The 20,615-nt window shown below is 46.7% G+C and overlaps 1 protein-coding gene across 1 annotated transcript in view; it reads right to left on the bottom strand.

The window, feature by feature from the left end:
* Positions 1-20,615, bottom strand: part of Scfd2 (sec1 family domain containing 2) — a 335,242-nt gene that overhangs the window by 37,053 nt on the left and 277,574 nt on the right. The window lies entirely within an intron of this gene.

Raw genomic sequence — 20,615 nt, 5'->3', positions numbered from 1 at the left:
CAGACTGCAGAGGCTTCACGGAGGACAGGCTCCCAAGGGGCTTGGATTCCTAGACACTGGAAACCAAGAGGAACCCAAGGAAAATGGACGAGAGCTCTGTGATGAAACCTTCGTCTGGACAGTTTCCAGAAGGTCTGACAGCAAGATGAAGAAAGGTAACAAAGCCACACCAAGAGTGGAACTAGCCGGGACGGACACGTTCAAAGCGGTTGAATGTGCTAATCCAGGTGCCGGGACCATTTAAAGGGGAGCAGCCTAAGCTAATAAAAAATGCAAAGGCGGCAGCCACTCGCTGATGACTACTCTGCCGCTATGTATCCACTCAGAAGAGAAGTAATCAAGGATGAGAGAGAAGTTAACAAGACGTGATACACTGAGAACATTCATCCTTAGTTCACAGATACACCAGATGGGTCAACTCATCACCTCTCATGTGACCCCTGAGGTCACAGGTACAATTTCTCCCCTTTAGTACATAAGGACATTGAGATGCAGGTTTGGGTTCTCCTGTGACTAGGCACTGCCATGGCCTTGCTATGCCCAGTCAGTCATCCAGGCCCGTGTGCTCTGCTGTCCATCTGAACATGTGCCAGCCCGCCCGCCCCCCACCCTCACCCCCCCAACCCCCACCTGCCTGTCTCTGTCTTGTCCTGTCTGGGCTTTCTCTGGTTGTAGCAGTTTGTTGGGCCTTCATGTGGACAGGTTAGCAGCGCTGGGCACTATATATTCACAGAAACAACCCCTGTTTTCTCTTCCCCCATGGGGATAATTCTGAGTGATGGCCTCCACTGCCATTCTGAGGGGGCTCAGCAGGCATGAGCCCCAGCTGCCCCTCAAGAATTTGTTCATTAATGTTGTCTTCCTTTCTTCACCAGAGTGGTCAATGATCAGACACAGGCAGCCCGGCTCACACCCTGACCTCGTCTGTAACTTTACTGACATGTAATTCACATACCATGCAATTCCACTTAAAGTGTCCACAACACAGTAGCTTTCTGTATATTCACAGACTCACACAACCATTAGACAACAGTCGAGTTCTGAACACCCATCTCACCCCAACAGGGAACCCTAAATCTGTCATAAGATTCCTCCCCTTGAATCCACCAGTCTGCCTTCTGACCCTGTGGATTCACTGACAGGACATTTCATATAAGCAGACCATAGAATGACCGGCTTTTTGCAGTTGACTTCCTGTATCTGCCTTGTTTTCAGGGTTCATTCAGGCTGCGGTACACACCAACACTTCATCGCTTCTTTTTACTGCATGGTTACAGTGCATTCTACTGTATCAGTGTACTCCATTCCATGTGTCTGCACAGGTATCCAGAACACCCACGGTAGGAAACTTTAGAGAGAAAATAAAGTTTCTCGGTTGGCAGGCACTTGGGATGTCTGTGTCTCAGTTATCACGCTAATGCTGGTGGTTCTGCATGGACAAGCTTTGGTGTGGACACACACTTTCATTTCTCCTGTGTGCACTGACTGGCAGCTCTGTGTTAATTGTTTGAAGAACGCCAGATCCACAGTGCGTCCCAGATGACTCACTACTGAGGGTTTCAGTTTCTCTATATCTTTGTCAACATTTACTAATATCTATTTTCTTGGCCATAGCTGTCCAACCGCCTGTGAAATAAGGAGATACTTGTCAATTTTGATAATCGAGGAAACTGTTTTGGGAAGGAAGAGGTGGAGTCAAATAAGCTTAAGCTAAAAGAGGATGCGTCTGGCACACACAGAAGCATTCAGAGGACCCCGGCTGCCCCCATGCAGAGAGGTGGTATGGCGTGGATGAGCCATAGTCTTCCTTAGTATGTGACACCGTATGTAGTAACTCTTAAGGGTTTTTACAAATGTCTGACTTGTTGTCACTAAAAAGACAAATTGAACTGTGGCGTAGTGGTTTGAATGAGAAATGTCCCCCATACGCTCAGGCATTTGGGCCCTTGGTCCTCCGTTAGTGGCACTGCTTGGGGGAGAGATGTGACTTTCAGGAGGTAGAGCCTTGCTGGAGGAGGCATGTCACTGGGGTGGGGAGATGTCTTGATAAAATGTGGTCAGCTAGCTCCCATTCCTGCCACCATCCTGCCTGCTGTCATACGCTTCCTGCCATTAGACTCTATATCCCTTTGTAACCATAAGTCAAAACAAACCCCTTCCTCCCTGAGTTGATTTTGGTCATGGTATTTTATCACAGCACAGACAAGTAACTAATACATATAGTTTTACTAGTGTTGTTATATTAAAACACTAGAGGCTGGGTACCTTATAAAGGTAAAAAGTGTCCATGATAACTTAAGAGACTGAAAAGCTGAGATCTGCTTGGTCTCTAGTGAGGAGTCTCTTGGTATTGTCACAGCATGGCATCACGATGAGAGAACGTGAGGGGACAGATCACATGATGAGACAAGAAGAAGGGCAGAGAGACCAACCAGTATTATTCTTTACACAATTCACCCTTTTAAGAATTCTTTCTGCAGAATCAGAACTGATCCCTTCAGGGGAATGTCAGTGACCTGTTGACTGTCCTGGCTCACCTCTTTATGTTCTACCACCCTGTCATTATCAGCACCCTGGGAGACGATCTCCCAGCACAGGAACCTTTGGGGACAATCACACCTAACCTATGCAGAGGTGAAGAACAGAGTGGGAAACCTCTCTGTGTTCAGTAGACTCTGTGCATGGAGGACTCCAGTGAGGGTGTAGAAGAAAGTTGATGGAGAGAATACAAGACCACACAAATCCTTGGAACAATCCCATGCCAAACCTTGTGGAAAGGGGAAACCCGTAGTTTTCTGAGATACATGCCTGCAATTTCTTCTTGCATTCTGAAAAGGTTCAAAACTAGGAAAAGCTGGGCTGCAAAAGGCCGAAGTGTGGAATAGCCTCAAATCCTGGCTGCTATTTGCATGGAAGCTCAACCCGTGTAGAAGGCCGCAACCACACTCTCCACCATAGATGGCGCTGCACCGCCAGGTGAGCTAGAAAGCTCACACGTGTTGGTATTTTTCCACTACTGTCCCCGCCTACTCCCGAGGCATTCACCTGGGATTATGGACAATTGACCAATCCAAGAGTGACACGTCCAAAGCAGGGTCTGTTTCCTATATAAGGGATGGGTTCCATCTTATCTGTGTCTCCGCCATGTGGCTTATGCTCTAGCTCCCAAGAGACATAAAGCTTTTCTGCAGAAGTATCCTATGTGTACCGCGTGGTTCTTGCTGGCGAGACGGTAGCGCGGGACAAACCCGAGACAACACAGCCTGAGCTTTATTATCAACAAAAGAAGGAAGGCCAAGGGCGTGGCTTTTCATTCACTAATGAGGGTTCTTTCTGTAAACTCACGTAAGGATCTCTCTCTCTCTCTCTCTCATCTAATCTATCAGTTTAGATTATTCATTACCTTGTCAAGAAACAAAGATGTGAAAACAAGCAGAAACATCCCTAGTTCTAATACCAAACAACGTATTTTTATTTCCACTAAAAGACTAGTAGGCTAATATTTTATGTAAAGTAACTTATTTTCTACAGAACTGAAAAGGTCCTTCAGTTTCCCACATGGTCATTTTAATTTGGGGGAAGAATACGAAGGAACACATTTATCCATTAGGCAGAGTTTAGTATGACATCATTACTAGACTGAAGATGATTTAGTGAAAAGTCTAGACTACTTGGGGAACTTGGGCATGCTACATCAAAGTTAAGGCAGAAGCTGGGAACTCACATGGGTTAAGGTCAACTACAGAGCAGGCTGTATGATAGAAGTGTGTATGGGTTACTGTTCAGCTGAACTCAAGTGAACCCAGCTGAACAACAGAAACTGCTGGAAGGAAGGCAAAGGCCAAACTTGACCAATAAAGTAAAGATCTATCTTCTTTAAGAAAGTGTACTGTTCAAACGGCCCGTACGGATAACTTCTGTTCAAACTGAAACCCTCTCCAGCTTTGCTGTTTTCTTCAAAGCAAGTGTCCTGAGACACATACATTTTGAGGAGAGCAGCTGAAGGGGATTCACTTCTAATTGGTCTTTAACCATTTTTCGTAATTTACTTAATTTTCACCGTTTTACATTGACTTACCCAAGTCATATAGTAAAACTTGCATATATAAAATCTTTCCAAAAATGTAAAACAAGCCAGAATGGGACAAAACCAACAACAGAAAAAAGAGCCTTTTATTTTATTTTTGTCATTATCATCATCATTATTATTATTTTTAGATCTGGTTGTACTATAATGAAAGAGAAAGAAAGAAAGGGTGTGGATTTGGCAGGGTGGGAAAGTGGGGAGGGTCTTGGAGGAGTTAGAGAAGGGAAAACTAATCATAATATATTATATGAAAAAATGATTGTCAATTAAATTTTCCATTTTCAAAGTAAAAAAAATTCTTTCCAAATAAAAGTCTGTTGCTAAGTATGGTAGCTACACTCATAATTTATGGCCGTAAGTGGTTAAGGAAGGAGAATTGCAAGTTCAAGACCATCCTGGGCTACATAGCAATATTCTGTCTCAAAAACCCAAACAAAGAAATAATAAAACAACAACAACAACAAAGAAACACAGATCAGAAATATCAGTGACTATACAAAATACCCCATCAACGTGCCTGGTAGAGACAGGGTTCGAGGTGTCTTTTCAATGGCAGATTAGCAGTCCTGAAGACACCAGGACTTCCAGCATCCAAAGACACATCTGGGGAGGCTGTTGATTCCATATTCTTATTGCAGTCAATGGAAAAGAGGGGATATGGACACAAAGGCTACAACATGGGATGAGCAGTTTCCTACTGTATTAGCCATCTCTGTGTTCTCTGATGTCTGTTCTAGTTCAGTGGTTCCCAATCTTCCTAATGCTGCACCCCTCTAACATAGTTCCTCATGTTGTGGTGACCCCCAACCATAAAATTATTTTCTTTGCTACTTTATAACTAGAATTTTGCTACTGTTGTGACTTGTAATGCAATTATCTCTGTGTTCCAATGGTCTTAAGTGATCTCTGTAAAAGGGATATTAAACCAATAAAGGGAGTGCGACCCACAGATTGAGAACTGCTGAGCTAGTCAGTAACCACACTAAAAAGTTCATGGACACTGGCCTATATGATCTCCACAGAAAGCCAGTGTGGTAACATGGTAGACATTATTACCATCCTCACTTTGCAGATGGAGCAAGGGAGCCACTGAAAAGTAACACAAGACCAGCCCAGCAACCAGTGGGCAAAGCTAAGAGTTAAGCTCTTGCTGTCTCACTCCAAAGGTGGCTTACTCACCACGGCATGATTCCATACATGTTAAGAGCATGTGCATACATGAAAAATTAAAAATACTTTGTACTCATCTTTGTACTAAAGACATTCTCTTTTTAAAAATTATTTACTTCCACTTCATTTGCATTAGTATTTTGCCTCCATGTATGTCTGAGGGTGTCAGATCCTGGCGTTAGAGACAGTTATTAGCTGCCATGTGGGTGCTGAGAATTGAACCCAAGTCCTCTGGAAGAGCACTCAGTGCTTTTAACTGCTGAGCCATCTATCCAGCCCCCTAAAGACATTCTTCTACAATGCCTTTCTTACTGGGAAGAACTGGGACTGTCCCAGAAGTAGACATTATGGGCTGGTTTGCAGTTAGACCCAGGTCCTTTCTGGCCACGTAAGGTGCGAGCCTTTCCCAGGCTTGCTGCAGTCTCCTTTGAATCTGTGCTCTGTCGCGTGCCATATCCAGTTACTTCTAACGCTCCTTGAACAGCCTGCTCCATTAAGCCAGCTCACTCGATAACAGTCTGTTTTTTTTTTTTAAGGCAACTCAAGTGTATGAAATCCAGGCAATTCTCATTTAAGCCCCTTAGTTAAATAGATAATAAAGCAGAGGCAGATGCCAGCCTTTAGCGGAGCATGGCCATACACTCCAGAGACCTGCCTTTTGATAAGGGAGACTCCCAAACTCCTAGGGCACCACTGTGCTCTTCTACAATGGGGGGTGGCTCATGTCCCCGCGATACTTTCTGTGGAGGGCTTGTGGGTCTCTTGGGCAGTGTCTAGTTACTCCCTGGAGTAAGTACACAAAGCTCCTGTGTTGCCGCCCCTCCCTCTGCCCTCCTCCCACCATTCTCATTTACTCAAAGCTCTTTACCTCAGCAATGGGAGACCAGTGGTTTCCAGAGCTCTGAACCCTGGAGGGACGGCCCCTTCCAGCCATTACACTGTTCATATCGAGGGAGGCTTGGATAGTTTAGTAGTCTCCAGGGATGGCTGAAATGGCTCGTCCCTCCTTGTTTGGGGTGGCTGATTTCTCCCTAGTTTTTCCAGGGATCAGGCTTGGAGCTCCCTGGCTCTTCATAAGCTTGTGGCTTTTCACATGCTTGTTCATATTCCTCAAGCATTCAAGAAAGTGAAGCATCTCAGATAGGAGGTTGTGCCAGACTTGGCTGGAGTTGAATGGCCCTCATGGAAACCCTTCAGCACACCCTGCACACCTGTGTGCACATGCACTCGTACTGATCAAACATTCAGCATGGGTACTTGTGCAATTGGATATGCTGAAGAGAAGGGGGACGGCTACAGCTGGACTTGAAACGGCTCCTATTTACTGATACTCTTCTGCTTAGAGGTCTAAAAATTCCCCCAGGCCCTTGAAATCTATCTGGAAAATAATGGAGTAAAAAACTGGCGTTCAGCCTGACCAAAAGGCAGTTCTCTTTCAGGTCTAAGCTGGTACCCCATTTTTGTACTGCCTGGGAGTTTTGAACACCCAGCCCAACCTCTTGTTGCATCCCAGCTCTCAGCAGGCTCCAAACAGCAGGGGCCTGCTTCTAGGAGGTATAGAGGAAAGGTCATCTCGGGTCTGACACGGCCAAAGGGGTCAGACCACTAAGAGGTCATGACCTCCCTCATCCATCCAGCAGGCTGACATTCCCTTTTCTTCCTTTTGAAATGATTGCTTTTTAACATGGAGTCTTTTCTTGGGGTTCTCACTATAATTCTTGGTAAATGAAAATAAAACTTAAAAAATGAAAACCAAATAAACTTTGAAAACGGGACAACATCTGAAATCTTCTAAAGCTGAGCTGGATAAAACAACCGTTGAGGAGGGCGGTCCCACCTGAGCAGGTGAGGCAAAGGACAGCCTGAGTCCTCTCTCCAAACCTTCTTAGGATGGGCAGGAAAATGGGAAATTGTTTAAAATGGGAATCATGCAACCGGATTTCTCAAACACATATCAGTAGCCATTCATCTAACCACCCAACCATCCATCCCCCAATACAAACATATACACACATATCCATATCTATCCATCCAAATACAAATGTGCACACACATATCCACATCCATCCTCCCAATACAAATGTGTGCACACAAACATCCATATCCACCCACCCAAATACAAATGTGTATGCATACATATCCGCATACATCCCCAAATACATACACTCAGATATTATACCCATATGTTAACCTACGCACATAGACAAGTATACTTTCGTTTAAATTAGCATCTAGCTTTGTGCACTCACTACTCTTTCAGTGCCCTTTCTTTGGACACCATCTGCTGCAGAGTTCTGTTCTCACAATCCGTTATGTCTCGCTAGGGATTCTGACTACCATGTAGTCCACTTCAGTGGACCCATAAGTTAAAGAAGCCCACAGCACAGTCAGAGGGCAGAATTCTTGTGGATTTTAATGTCTTACTCCCCTCCCCAGACCTTTTGCAGCTGCATTGTTCCAACTTCAAAAGCACTGTTTAAGAGTGACTCATCTTTAGAGACCTTTGAAAGCATTCAATTAGGTTTGTCACTGAAGACAGGTTTTTTTATTTATATTTCATCAGTATGTGAAAACATTTAATTAAATATTGCAATTTAGTAACAAGTACAACTGACAGAAGTGGGCTTGAAGATATGCATAGTCTGACTTTCCAGAAGGACACAGCTCCATCACAAACAGCAGCCCTGTGCAGACACATGGATGTGGTTTGAGAAAAGAGGGTGGGGATTGGAGTCTTGGTTTCTATTATATTTTATAAGGGATTAAAGAACGTTAATCATTCTCGTGATGGGGTCATGTGGAGGCTGGTTAAGAATGTGAGAAATATATGTATACACACATAAAGTCATGTACACATTTATAATACATATATATTTTTGAGGTTCTGCATTTATACTACCCAGGAGCGCTATTTGTGCCATCAATCTCATGGTTAATGATTTAGGACGGCCTTAAAGTTCCTATATATAAAGTTGTAATCTGGGCTGTCAGGTTTCAGGCCTTGCAGGGCCACTTTTCTCCTTCATTGTCAAGCTCTGGAGCTACATGTGTGGCAGGAGACCCTGTATAAGTGTGGTGGCAATGGCATTATGTTCGTATGAGCAAATAAGGCTGCCCTAATAAAGTTCAAGCCAGAAATACAAATGTCCAGGTCACTAGGGGCTCAGAGTGTAACTAGATAACCCCAAAGGCTGGCCTTCTAGAATGCCTTCGGCAACTTCTCCCTCTGGTTCTGCTATACACCAATCCAAAGTCCTCTATCACTGAACCTTGTCCGTTGTTCTCAATCTCTTAGACCATTATTGGTACTCAAGTGACAGCGGAGGTCTGGAGACAAGCTCCCATGGGAGTGGAGATGATAAGCTGTCTTTTGTTCCCCTGCTGGTCTAGCATAGTGCCTGACTCTAAGAAGACAGACATCTCTTGAATAAATGAATGTGGGAGGCAGAGAGACTAGAGGGGAACGTTTTGGATCAGACCAAACATGCCATAAAGCAACAGTACTGATTTTCTTGGGCAGATGATAAATTGTCCCTGCAGGAAATTTCAAACAAAGAGCTCCAGCCTGGTTCTGAGCAACTGCAGGGTACCAGGGGAGGTGGAGCAACTCCCAAAAAAGTTACTGCAGAAGAACAAATTCAGATGATGGAGAAATTCTGCTTGTCTGTGCAACATGAAAAACTAAACTACATTTCCCTTAAGTATATACATATATCTGACAAAAGTGTTTTAAAAAGAAGAGGGAATGATAAATATGGATCTCAGAGAACTGGTTACCTCTGGAGAGGGTGAGGGTGGGGAGGTGGGTGGTAAGCAAAGGAACAGAATAAAAGGGACAGGGAGTACTTCTATTTAATTGTGTTTTCTAGGATGATTTTATATACACATACACACAAACCACTATATAATATACATATTATATATCAATATATATCACGTAAGCATTTATATGGACCAACTATCATCTTTAAAAGTACAACGAAAACCAGTCTGACTACCTTCTAAGCCTCCAGCAGATTCAGCTTTTATAAATAGCTGATTAAAGGAGTGAGTAGCAGCTAAAATCTGTTATTATCAGGCAGGTCTGGGATGCTGGGAGACAAGGGAAGACTGGCCTATTCAGATGAGAACATGGAATAGTTGCACATGGCTGCCCAGAATTCTTGTCTCAGTTTTAAGGCTCTTACCATATGGAAGGGAAGGACAACCAGTAGCAATATTTTACAGAACTGCACATTTGAAAAAATGTTTTTAGCGTGTGTGTGTGGTGGCTCTCCCATGTGTGCACACCAAGAGCCAGAGGTAGCTGATACTTGGTTTCTGCTATCATGCTCCACTTTAGATTCTGAGATAGAGCCGTTCACTGAACTTGTATTGGCTACACTTGGTACATGGAGAGTCCCTAGGATCAGCACGGTCCCACCCATCCACCCCTGGGGTCCCAGGCACAAGGCACCTTCATATGGGGCCAAATATCAGGTCTTCAGGCTCACACAGCAAGTACTTCAGCAAATGAGCCATTGGCCCAGACCTTACATTTTAGAGATAACTCCTTCTGGCAGGGCACAAAGTCAAATTGCCAGAGGGCCCAGAAAGCAAAATTCCTATCCCATGTAGGCAGAGGGAATGACAGTCCCCAGTCCCCACCCTGACTTCCATAATGCTTCAGGAAATATCCAGGTCACAGCAAAACAGAGAATTTTTATTACAAAAACGGTGAAGTAGCCTAAGCTATTTCTAAACCTTGCCTCCAAAATGCCTCTGAGGAGTCTCTCCAGAGTGCCTCTACTGAAGCCATAACTGTGCCAAGGCAATTATCAAGATTGTATGTGGCTGAATAAGGGAAGCAGTGAGAAACCCACAGACCACGTGACACAGCGTCATGCATACAATGTCACACATTAGTTGTTACATTGTGAAATCACCTAAAGGCGCTGCAAAGCGACCTGGAACTCTCCACTCAGAGTGAATAAAACACGGCAACGTTTGAGTCCATGTGTTTAAGGTGGACGTCAAGCTTCCAGTCACATGATCATCCGTCATGCTGGCACCACGGCAAAGTCAGGTCTCTTTCATATCATGTCGACTTAGCCCCTTCCCCAGTCATAGAAACTTTCTGTAAGTGGAAAGATGCCCACACACCTGCTGACCCCCAGAGCTCACGGCCACCAACTCGACATCCCCACAAGCAGCTGGCACATGGGCTCCCACCCGCAATCCCAGCCAAGGATTCATACTGGCAACTCTCACAGTGAGCCTTCCTAAGACATCGCTGGTTTTTATTATGCTGAGTTAATTCTATTGAATTACAAACTTGCTGTTTCCACTCTATTAAGTCCCCTTTCAAACTGTGTTTGAAATAGTTTGCTGCCTCTCAGAGCTGACTTGGAGATGCTCCCTCCCTCTGGTTATTTCACCAGCTATAGTCAGGTGTAGGGAACTGGGGTGAGGCTGCACCTTCTTCATGAACACTATGACAATTCTGTTGGTTTCACTTTGTGCACTACTATAGGGGGCCGAGGCCCGCAAAGGCCGCACCATAACCGGCCCATGAATGAAGCACAGTTGGCAGTTTTGCAATGCAGCTTGCTTACTTCTTAGGGTTTCTGGTGGTGGGGTGGGGTGGATGAGGCAGGATGTGTATAAAAATGAACAGTAAAGATAACACTGGATAGACGTAAACCTGTGGATGAGGCTTGCCTACATGTGTTTCCCTGGCTTGAAAAAAGCTTGCCATTGTTGGATTGCAGAGAGAAGATGCTCTCAGTGCGCTCACTTGAGCTGCAGGCCATGGCAAATAGAGTGGTGGAAGCAAGTGAGAACCTTGGTATTAAAGTAAACACCGAGGAGACTGAGAACAACACATGGAAGAGGGCACAAGGATTTTAACATTGTAATAAAGAATCAGAACCTCAAGCAAACAGTCAGCTTTGTCTCTCTGGGAGGAAGCCTCAGTTCAAAGGAGGGAACTGTTTCAGCCATCAAGAGGTGGACAGGGACAGCGAGGGCTGCATTCCAGGCACTAGGAAAGGTTTGGTCAGCGAGAGACACAACGACAACAACACAATTACAAGTCCATGAGACACTTGTCTCGAGCTGCCTTCTTCACAACCCTGAAACCTGGACAATGAAAGGCTCCTCAGAACAGCGGCTGAGTGTGTTTGAGACGGCGTGTGTCAGGAGGATTCTGGGTGTCACATGAAGAGACAGGCTGTGCAACAATGACATGAAGAAACATCTCCATCTACAGAAGGAAGGAAACTACAGGATACGGCAAGGGCGCTTGAGATACTTCGGTCATGTCATGAGAATGAATGACGGCAGACACCCGAACATAGCACTGCTTGGAGGAGTGCAGGGGGTAAGGTGAAGAGGAAGGCCCCAAAATGCTGGATAGATGGCATAAGGAAAGACTGTGAAACCTTGGGTATGATAATACACAAGCATCTAGGACTGCCCAGGATAGAAACAACTGGAGAACCTCTATAAACGAGCTGCCCATGCGTGTTCAAGCATTGCCAGGGCATAGATGATGGTGATGGTGCTCTCAGAGCAGCAGTTCAGAACCAGTGTTCCAGATCAGCGGGTCAGAGGGTAGAAAAGAGAAGTCCAGAGGCTCCTTCTGCAGATGGCTCCCACACGCCCTCCAGGGGTGGGGTGCCCTCTGGTCATTGGCCTTGATGGGTCCTAAACCGTGTTTCCCTCCCATCCTGTTCTTCCCTATTCTCCTCGCAGGCTAGGCACAGGGGAGAGTGGTGGGGCTTGATGGGTCTGACAGGACAGAAGAGATGCCAGGATTCCCTCACCAGGAAGACAGCCCGAAGGCTTCCAGGGTTGTGGCCATAAAGAGTTGTGGAAGCACTTTCTCCTCCATTCTGAGCCTCAGCCTGCGCCCAAACTGTTTGCTGGTTTCAACAATGCTCTGAATTCCCCCCAACCCAGGAGCTAAGGCTGCACTTACTACAGAAATGGCAATGAACTAGTGTGGGAGGGAAGACTGGGGGGGCTGGACAGTGCCCTGTCTAGCTGGGAGGTGCCCTGGGATACTGTTCTTATCTGGGTTTCACTGAATGAGTGCTTGTCTTAGAGTAATGCAGGTCCAGTAGTTACATAACCCTGCGCTGCAGCTAACTGTTCATTTGTAGAAAGGATGAAATCAGATGTTCAAAATGAGACATATTTAAAAGCCTTTCACAGGGCTGTCTGGCTCTTCGGCCTCATGTTCTCACGGCCACTTAGTAGACTGCTTTGAAACTTTCTTTCTCATTGTGTTTCTTGACTCCAGAGTCGCTGGGCTGACTGACAGAAGGCTCTGTGAGGGGTGGAGTGTGGGCTGGGAGGGGTATTAGTGCTTCCCACACCGTATTTGGGGGCAAGGAAAGGTGGGTAATAACCTGGAACCATCTTCTTGTCTGTTTGAGAGAAGGGGAAGAATAGACGGGAAGCTGGTTGGCTTAAAGTTTCTTTCAACCCTTTTGTTTCTTTTAAGAACAGAAGCGCAAATGGAGTTTATTTTTCTTCCAGTAGCAGACAGATCAAATGTGCCCAGGCCTCTGCCCTCCCCCAACATGCACACAAATCACTCTCTGCCCCTCCCAGCCCCCTGCACCTGCTGTTGTAAATCTCTATTGACCTGAGCCAGCATCGCTATGCTTGAAATTTAAGCTTCTACTAAACGAGGCTCCTTATCTATTGCTTTTCTGTGCTTTATTCTGGAGGCAGTGTGGATTCATGTGTGGGTTGGTCAACCCTGATTCAGAGATGGGATGTGGGCCAGGAGGCTGCTAATGGGCTTGGGGCAAGAAAGAGAAGGGTAAAAATAGCGCCCTGCTCCTATCCCTTTTTTGTGATGCAGGAGTGCCATGGCGGAGGGCAGAGGAATCCAGCAAGCCTTTGGGCAAGTGCCTGACTCCAAAGTCCAAAAATCCAGGTTCCAAGCATATTCTGGTCTTGCTCCAAGGGGAGCTGGGATGTAGAAGGGGCAGAACACAGAAGCTCGAGGATGCAGGACCTCCTGCACTGGAGGGTGGATGCAGTCTTCTAGAAGCATCTTATCTGGTTCAAAACCACGTTGACTTAGGTGCCTACACAGCTTCCCACTTCTTTCACCCTTCAGTAGAGAACCCAAAGATGAACAGCAATGCCTAGAATGTGTCTTTAACTTCATCAGCAAAAGTAAATGATTACAAAGACTCAGGGTATCTTTCAGTTGCTTCTGAGCAGAGTCTTTTTGAGACAAGGTTTCTCTGTATTTGGAGCCTGTCCTAGAACTAGCTTTTGTAGACCAGGCTGGCCTCAAACTCACAGAGATCTGCCTGCCTCTGCCTCCCGAGTGCTGGGATTAAAGGCATGTGCCAGTCACACTGCCCGGCTAGAGCAGGATCACTTTTTAAACCTGCAGCTGTTTTCAGAATTCCCCTCTGTCCCTGCTGTCATGGAGAGAGACTGAGTGAAGGCATGGGGCTCAGAGCACCTCCCGTTTGCAAGACGGGCATCCAAACCAGGAATCAGAGCTAGCTCTGTGTCCTGCAGGCTGAAAAGGGCTGCAGGGGCCCAGAAGTGAGGACTGAGTTTGTTTAGAATAAAGACATCATGATGATTAGAATTCCTTTTGGGCCTCCATTACGAAGGGAAAAACAATCAGTCCTGATGGGCCATTTGATACCACTTGAATTCTCTTCACACACCAGCGCACAACTGCCTTCATTTCTGCAGACTCCATGCCTCCTTCCCAGGGAAACACCATTTCCAGAGTTGGGGACCAGGCTTAATGACACCCATGTGTCCCGTGCTCCTCCTCCCAGGTCACAAAACTTCCATTGTGCACTCACAAACTAGACATGGTGCCTTCTGAAAGCCAGGTATCCAGGAGGCCACCAGTAAAATGATCACGAGCCTGGATACAAATCAGGCTGCTTGGGTGCATACACACACGTGTGTGTGTGTGTGTGTGTGTGTGCGTGTGTGTGCATGTGTGTGTGTGTGTGTGTGTGTGTGTGCGTACACGTGAGTGGATGTGTGTTTATTTGGGGGAATGGCACAAACAAGCAAACAAATAAACCTGAAACCACCCTTCTTAGAGTGGATGGCTGTGGCTTTGGGGACCCACTTTTCCAAAAGCCTCCTGTAGGAGGTGACAGGGGCTGATGGAGGCAAGAAGCTCTGGGGGCCAGAACAACTAGGCACGTACCTCCAGGCCCTCTGTGAAGCCCTAGGAGCTGGTGAGCGCCCTGACCGCCTGGCATGCGTATATCACCTCACTGGACATCTCTGATCAGAGGGGTTGGGGACCCAGGTGGAAGTGGCAAGGACAGTCACATGATAGTCACACTTCAGAATCAGCCAAATATCTGCTGCTAGGAGGACAGAATGAATATGTTTACTTGTTGCTGATTAATAAAATGACAAAAGTAGGTTCCTGACCAGGATATACAGTAGATATACTACACAGTCTATGCTTACCATGTATATATGCATGTCATATGGAGGTATGTATGTATATAAGCATGGAATAACACGGTACAAACTGCTAGCAGTCATTAGTCCTCTAGAACAGTGGTTCTCAACTCCTTTGTGGTAGCATACCAGATATTTATAATACAATTCATAACAGCAACAAAATTAGTTATGAAGTAGCAGTAAAATAATTTTCCAGCTGGGGGGGTCACCACAACATGGGAACTGTACTGAAGGGTCGCAGCATTCGGAAGGGTGAGGACCACTGCTCTAGAACGTCACTGTCCAATAGGACTTTCTGCAGGGATCTATTGCCTGACCACCAGCTAAGTATGGCTACTGAGCTCCATTAACGTTGCCACCGTGGCTGAGGATTCTGTGGCTAGTGTTGCAGAGCAGTAATAGGATATGGCCAGGGAGGACCAAGGCTTATTTTAATGACTGATGCATTTGAATGTTCTACCACAGTGTCTGTGCTGAGCACATGGACGTGTTCGGGTCACAGTTGTATGAAATAGACAATTACCTATCCAGGACTGCTTTGTCTGGAATTACAGGAGGCTTCTACTTGAGGACTCAGGGACACCATTTTGAAAGTCAACTGTCAGAAACATTTCATTAAGCATATAATTTAAGCATTTAGTGAATGCCTAAATCAAATGTTCAGTTTTGAAAGCAACATGTCAATCTCATTCTTTTAAAAAATACTTGAGAATTTCATACATCATTGCACCACTTTGAGTCCTTCCCATCAGCCCTTCTAACTCCTCCCGTGTCTGCTCAAAGTTGCTCTCTGTTTGACTGGTGGGGAGAAGGATGACCTGGGGCTGGCTCATTCCTGGTATTCGAGTTGACCTCTCCAGATGCACATTTGTGGATGCCGCAAACCACTTACACAGCCTTCCCACCCCCCCACCCCCTGCTGCCTTCTGGCAGAAGTCACAGCAAAAACTTCATTTTTTACTTGTCAGTGTACACTCAGGGTTTCCACAGCTCTAGTGAAGGCAGCAGCACAGGGTGCTCCAGAGGAGATGCTGTTTCTATCTCTAAAAATTGCCGAGCCACAGCTCTGCTGGACCACCCCAGGGAGTTAGCTGGGCCTCAGTGGTTCGGGCCTCTCCTCTCTGCCTGCACTTCTGTACAGTGTTTGCTAACTAACCTGAGTCCTGCCCCTGCCCACAGCCCCCTGTCTCAGTGTGACTTCACTGTCACCCTCTGGGCTCTTCTTCTACACCCACAGGCTACACACCCAACTTCTGAGCACCCACTGCTCTCCTCGTTCAGCTCCCGGGCACTGCCTGCTGCAGTCCGGAGCTTCGCTGTTCCCCTCCACTTCCTTTCCTGCAGTTCCGGTGGACTCCTGCCCTGAAGGCTTGACACAGTTGTTAGTTGTAAGTTGATCCCTTCTTTTCAGTACTTATTTATGGAGTACAAACTGTTCTAGGCACTGAAGGCATAGTTTCTGCACTCCTGTGGACCGGCGGGGAGGGGGAAGAGACATATCGGTAAACAAGTAAATCATAACATGTCACGGGAAGTTTGCATCTAGGGGTAGAGCTAAGACAGTGTAGGGAAGGCCTCCACTGTGTCCTGGAAGAAGAGGAATATCGGCAGGGATCTCTGTTGAAGTTAGTAGGCACACACTGCAGATACCCAAATAAAGGTGCTAGGCAGCCAGGCAGCAAGTGTAAAGGTAAGATGGGGTGTGGTGGTTGCAGGGGAACAACAGCCTAAGTGGCTGGCTGAGAGGGACAGAGGCAGCGAGGGCCAGTCACTTTGGGGGTCTGGTACAGAGTCCCTGGAAGAGGGGTGAAAGGGAGGAGCAGAGAGAGCATTCAGGGAAGAGAACTCCACAGCCTTGCTGCCTGTTCAGTGAGTGGAAGGCCCTGGAATGTGTGGGCTGGAAAGCAGCCGTTCACCCAGACAGGGTGCTGAATAGCTCTGAATTTCACATATTTTTGGCATCTCGCAGTCCTCTGGTCCCTTCCTGACAGCAGAAACACAGTGAGATACAGGGAAGCAAAAGCCCTTCTCATCCAAAACCCTAGAGGGAAGCTGGCATATTAACACGACTGTATTGTCACCACCTCTACTGAGCCTTGATTCTGCCAGGCCAGAGTCACCAACTGAAAGGAGACCAGAAGTCAGGCTCCAGAAAGCACCAGAAAGGGGAGGGGCCTTGAACCTACCTCCACCTCCCCACTCCCGAGATCAATGACTGACTTCCACTCGGACTCTGAGAATTCAAAGTTGGTCAAGCCTCTGGGAAGGATAAGTTCTTATTACTTCAGGAGGAGAATTAAGCATTAAGCTGCTGGTTAAATTTCATGATAGTATATACCCCGTGCAAATATTTACTCAGCCCTTTCCCTGGGGCATGGTTCTGAGAAAAAAACAGAACCAAACAAAAGCAACCTAACACTGCTGCCTGTGTGGACTCTTTGCAGACCCCAGGTGCCTAAGCTGGTGCCAGACTCACAGGCGCTGCTCTGAACTCCCCAAAGGCTCCTTCATTGAACCCTCAGAACTGTCGCAGGCAGCAGAGCTGCCATCTCCTCCTCACACAAATGAGACTCACACAAATGAGAAGCCCAGTGACTCTCCTAAGGTCACACAGCCAGTAACAGCAGAACCATTAGTTAAGGTAGGCAGTCTAGACCCAAAGCCCAGACTCTCAGACAGTATGGTTCTATGGATAGTCCGTGAGCACGTGAGGTTATGGTAACAAGCGTGGGGTAAACATGGTGAACAGCTCGAACTTACACAAGTAGCCGGAGAAGAGCCATCTAAGCTGCGGCAAGCCTAAATGACAGGCTACGTTATACGTTTTTATGACCTGCAAGCACACGCTGATGGGGGCTAATCTGTGGGACGCTAACCAGCACAGGTCTCTGTGGCTGGCAGCCAGACACAGCTTAGGCTAGAATGCAGCAGGGGCAGGTGGCTCATCCCAGCACTTAGCATCCTTACGGTACAGGTGGGACCAAGGAGATACCATTTTATCAGCTTGACTCTTCGGCTCAACTCTCTTTACTCATAGTTCAGGTGACAATGACTTAAATTAGTAAGATTGTAAGAAATAGGACTTCCCTTTCAGACCTCACCGTCAGCACCGCTGGCAGTCACAGATGGCTGACAACACCCCATTCTCTTCTTTCTGGCACGTGACAGATTTCACTATTCCCTGAGTAAGGTGGGACCATAGGACTGGCTAGTGAATGGAGGCCTCTAGAAGCCTTGTATCTACCTCTGTGACCATGGAGGCTTGGAGGCATGGGTTGTCTGGCCAGAGGCCCACAGACCTGAGGGGACACAGCCCAGAGAAGACACTAATCATCATTGTTGTGTATTGCAATCAAGTCCCTACATCCGAAGGTTCTACATCCATGGATTCAACAAATGATGGATAGAAAGTATTCTAGAAAATACTGCATCCACACTGAAAATGTATAATGTGTAGGCTGTTCTTATTCCCTAAAAGTATAGCATAACAACCATCTGCACAGCATTTACATTATCTTGGGTATTAAAAATAATCTAGAGATGGCTTAAAATGTACAGGCAACTGGCTGTGTGTAGGCTGTATGCAAACAGTACATCAGTTTATATAATACAGTTAATTGGGCTTTGAGAGTTTGCATCTTGAGGCTGCTGTGAATATCAAGGGATGACTGGCCTGAGATTCTATGGCTGCTTGCTATTCATTTCCTCTAACTGATACAAATCTCAACCCTCCATCTTCTAGGTTAAAAAAAAGAAAACAAACAAAAAGACTCTATATAGTCAACTAGAGGAAAATGACAGCTTTGGTCTCACTGGACAGTTGCCTTAGGTGAGAAACAGGAGACTTGAAGTCAGAAAGCTAAGGAGAGGAGTTTCTGGATCTTGTGGTTACATGACGGTGTCTGTAAGAAGCCTAGACATCTATATTACTCTATGAACCAAACAGGGGTCCCAGGACAGTTCTGGTGATGGGCTACAGTTGATGAAGGTTGTAGTCATCCAAAGTGGTAAATCTAATACTGTATGGTTAGAGTTTCCAAGTTGGACAGGATTCAGGAGTCTACTCAAAGGCATGGAAGGAAGAAAGAAAAATGAGCACAGAAAGGGAGGCTGGGAAAGCAGCAAGGAAGAATGGCCAAATAAGGAGGTGCCAGTGGTGAGCTTCCCTTCCTGTCCAGATCTGCGCACATTCGGTAAGAATACACCATATGTCTCACCCTGGTGCACACAGTCATTGAGGCATGCTGCCATTGGCGGATGGCATCAAAGCCACCCCCAGAAGCCAAAAAAGAGGCCACTCCACCCCCTGTAACAGCAGCCTCCAGCCCAGCTGGCCCAGGAATTCAAACTCAAGCAGGCAGTGCACATTCCAACCCAAGGACGAAAGGCAGCCCTCCACGGGTTTTCCCTGTCAAGGACTGTCACGGGCAGAGAGTGAGTGGCATTGGAATTAGCACGGTGTGGAAGGAAGCTTAAGGTTAGTTAGCTGATCAGACCAGTAGTGGACTCCAGAATGGCTCCTGCTCATCCTCCTTACACTCAGCCCCATACCCTGAATCCGAAGCTTCAGAGATAGAGCCCACTTACTTGCAGGTTAAGAAATGGGTGGTTCTCGGCTAGAGAGCTTGCCATATAGCATGGGAAGCTGAGTTTAGCTGCTCAGCACCCATATGAAAAACTGGGTGTAGTGGTGTACACCTGTAATCCCAGTACTTGGAAGGTGGAGCCAGGAGGATTCAGCCAGTCTTGCTGTATCACTGAACTTTGGGTTTAGTAAAAGACCTTGTCCTCAAAACCAAGGTGGGGAACAGTAAAGGAAGACGCCTAACACCAAGCTCTGGCCGCCACATGAATCTGCTCCCCCAGCCTGCCAGAGGAAGGTAGCTTTCTGGAGTGGCAGTGTCTCAGGCAGGGGCTACAAGGCCCCTATCTTGATCCATGGAATCTTGATGGGGAAGCCAAGCCCTGTGAGCCAGCAGTTTGATGGTCACGGTGTAGAAACAGGGAAACTTCAGGTCGATCTGAAGATGACCTGGAAGGGCTCCGTGACCCAGAGTTCCTAACTGCAGCTAGAAAGAGACGTGCAGCTGAATCGACACGAAACAGGAAGCACTGCTCTAGAGTTCCCATCTCAGAAGGGACGTCCAGAGTCTCTAAGTGGAGGCTTAGGCAGGATGTGGTCAGTGCTGTGGCACTGGGAAGAGGAACTTCCTAGAGGAGAGCAGATGTGGGCTGAGAAGACAGGGGCAGAAGGGCACTGCAGTCGTGGGAAGAGTCCACGGTACTCTGCAGGCAGGCTCTCTTGAAGGGAGTGGTCAAGACCGGGCTCTCTGCTCCTGTCCTTGGGAATGCTCTTTTCCTTGCTAATCCAGCTCAGACGTCACTTTCCTCATGAAGTCTTCTCCAGTCTCTCAGGCTCTGGACGAGAGCTCTGCAGGCTTGGGGCTCAGCTCCCCTCTCGAAGCACACAAGGAAGACTACAAATCTGGAACTCTCCTTTAGAGGCAGAAGCAGCCTTACTCTCCTTGCTATGGGTTGGGCGTGGCATCCGAGTGTCAAAGGGTCATGTGGTGGAGGTTTGGTTTCCAGGGTGCCAATGGTGGTAGGTGGTGGAACCTTTAAGTGGTGGGCTCTTAGTAGGTAATGAGGACACTGGGGTCATTGCCTTCTGAAGGGATAAATACCAGTGTGTGGAGTGAGCTGGTTACTTATGATCAAGGTAACTCAAGAAGCAGCATACGCATGGCTTCCAGTCTTGCTTTGTGACTGCTGCTGAATGCCTGTGACTGTAACCATGTCTGCTACAAAGCTCTCGTCAGATCTAAGCAGAAGTGGGGCTGCAAGTCCTGACATGAGAACTGTGAACTAATAAAACTCCTTTCTTTGTACATTATCCAGC

The sequence above is a fragment of the Myodes glareolus genome, chromosome 8 (assembly GCF_982192425.1).
Source record: "Myodes glareolus chromosome 8, mMyoGla1.1, whole genome shotgun sequence".
NCBI lineage: Eukaryota > Metazoa > Chordata > Mammalia > Rodentia > Cricetidae > Myodes > Myodes glareolus.
This window is presented reverse-complemented; position numbering and strand designations above follow the sequence as displayed.